Source organism: Pteropus alecto, unplaced genomic scaffold, assembly GCF_000325575.1.
Source record: "Pteropus alecto unplaced genomic scaffold, ASM32557v1 scaffold3, whole genome shotgun sequence".
In the NCBI taxonomy this organism is placed as follows: domain Eukaryota; kingdom Metazoa; phylum Chordata; class Mammalia; order Chiroptera; family Pteropodidae; genus Pteropus; species Pteropus alecto.
In genome coordinates this window covers 53459183-53461861 of record NW_006442484.1, presented here as the reverse complement: position 1 = coordinate 53461861, position 2679 = coordinate 53459183, and the positions used below count along the sequence as shown (strand labels likewise).

Below are 2679 nucleotides of genomic sequence, written 5' to 3'. Positions count from 1 at the left end.
TCACGACTATTTTATTCAGATTTTTCTGATCAAAATTTTTCCAAATAAAAAAAGTCAGAATTGGCTAAGTAAATTTAGTTTCCTCTTCTAATATATTTGCTCCTTCAGTGATTTGATAACAGCAAGAGATCTTATTTGAAAATGGTAAAATGGTGGGATAGAATAAAGAGGGATTGAAAGCAAATCTGAAGAGTTATGTACAGATTATAAAATCAAACAATCATTCTAGGAGGAAGGACTGAGATATCAGATTTGCCTATAGTTACAAAGCCTGTTGTTAATCAGTGACAAAGGGAAGGTGGCCGTCAAAACCATACCCACATCTCTGCTCCAAGAATTTCCCACTTTATATGCAAACTACATACAATATTGAGAAAACGGATCTAAAATATATTCTTGGAAAGTGGCCTCTGACGGGGCTTAAATAGCAGTAATTCTTAAGAAAAATACCAGGTTCTGAGTGCAACAGTGGAACAAATTAAGAAAATGTCTTTTTAATCAACTAATAGAAAACATGTGATTACAAGCCCTTGCATTTGCCTGCTGCCTCAAGTTAGTGTTTTAAATATACTGTGCTTTACTTAATATTTGCTTTGAAAATTTTTTTCTTTTGGTTTAGGCTGAAGGAAAAGTTTGCCAAGGTTTATGCCTTCCTGAGTCAGCAAGTAAATTTCCCATTACTCTCCCGTTGGATGACTCACCGGCCCTGCTTAAGAGAGTCAGAGAGTTCTGGCTGTCTGGGCAGGATGAGAAACAATATCACAGTCAATCAGTCTAGACAGCATGAGGGGCAGCAACTTGGCCATTTATGGTATCATTTCCCTTTTTTGTAATGGGAGAGCCTAGAGAGCAAGGAGACACTCCTGGGAATATATGCAGGGTTTCCAGATTTAGCAAATAAAAACACAGGATGCCGGGTTAAATTTGGATTTCAGATAAACGATGAATACTTATTTAGTATGTGTGTGTTTCGTGCAATATTTATGACACATTACTAAAAAAAATAATAATTATCATTTATCGGAAATTTACATTTAACTAAGCATCCTATATTATCTGGCAACCTTACACATATGGATCTCACTTCAAATTATCCACTTTTTATTACTCTGCAGAATGTCGAGATGAAAGTCTGTTTTCCTGAGTTTCAGAGAACAAAAGTAGAGATATTTTTTTATGATCTTTTATTATCATGTAATTGCCATCTAAAATCAAAGAAAGAAAAAATTATCAGCTACAAGAATTCTTTAGAGTAGTGCTTCCCAGAGTTTGATATGCATATAAACCACATGGAGATTTGGCAAAATTCAGATTCTAATTCAGCAGCCTGAGGTGGAGACTGACATTCTGCATTTCTAACAAGCTCCCAGCTGACAGCAATGCTGTTGGTCCATGGACCACACTTTAGTAACAAGGTTTGCAGTGTTTCTCAAACTTTGCTGCATATTAGAATCACCTGGGGAGCTTTTAAATTTCCTGATGCCTTCTATGGCCATGCTACCCTGAACAAGCCCAATCCCATCTGATCTCAAAAGCTAAGCAGGGTCGGGCCTAGTTAGTACTTGGATGGGAGACAACCTAGGAAGACCAGGTGCTGTAGGTGTAAAAAAAATAAAATAAAAAATAAGGAATTGTAAACTGACAAGGTCCTTGCAATCTGTGAGGTCAACCAAAGGCTAAAAAATAAATAAATAAATAAAAATATAAAACACATTAAAAAATAAATAAATAAAAATAATAATAAATTTTCATCTATATTAAATCTGAAATGCTGGGAGTGGGAGCCAGGAGTGAGTATTTTTCAAAGCACTTCAGGTACTTCTAGTGTGCAGCCAATGTTGAGAACAGTTGTTTTTGACGAATCCAGTTTGGTGCTGGTTAATGTTTATTATCACCTGGCTGGGTGGCAAAACCTTTAAAAAGCAAAAGTGGCTTGGTAGTTATTATATATTAACTGTAAATCTTGAGAGACTGACCTGTGAAGGATTTGCCACCATGGTCTTTGCAATGTGTCTACTTTCAGTTACGCTTTCTAAGCAACTGAGAAAAGCAATAGATTTTATTATTTTAACTGTTAGATCACTAAATATTTTACAAATTTGGAGATTTTATATTTGTAACATACATTTTTTTCATGGGTCTAAAATAATTTATTCCTCTTAATGTTTCTAATGGAAACCAAACAGCCGCCACCTCAGAGGCAGTCCAACTTGGGTAAAGACTGGAATTTATTATCTGTTACTCTTTGTGAGGCTTGGCTAGAATCAAGGAATGTGACCTAGGAGGAAAATCAAATCTTTAAGTTCTTATTTTCACATAAAGATGTATTAATGAAGATAAAAGTGTGCCTTCAAAGATACTGGTAAGAATGTATATGACATATACTTATCGAAGAAACAGACAGATATTGACTTAAAATTAGCTGTAGGAAACTTCCACAAAAGCCTTGTTTTTTAACCAAAAACCTTCCTCTTTTTTCTTCTAATTTTATTACTGTAGTCATCAATTTTATTACCATCTTCCTTAAATCACAATCTTTTATGCAGAATTCTTCACCATGAAGAATGCTATCCCACAGAATATTTTTTCTTTTTATTTATCCTTTTTTTATTCACTTCATTATGCATCTTCATCTCTTCTCTCATTCATGCCTAGCCTATACCGTCCATCACTCCTCTG

The 2679-nt window shown here is 34.8% G+C and overlaps 1 pseudogene; it reads left to right on the top strand.

Annotated features, from left to right (window-relative positions):
• The first annotated feature begins 1484 nt into the window (after window positions 1-1484).
• LOC112470778 lies at window positions 1485-1603 on the top strand (annotated as a pseudogene).
• The last annotated feature ends 1076 nt before the right edge of the window (window positions 1604-2679 follow it).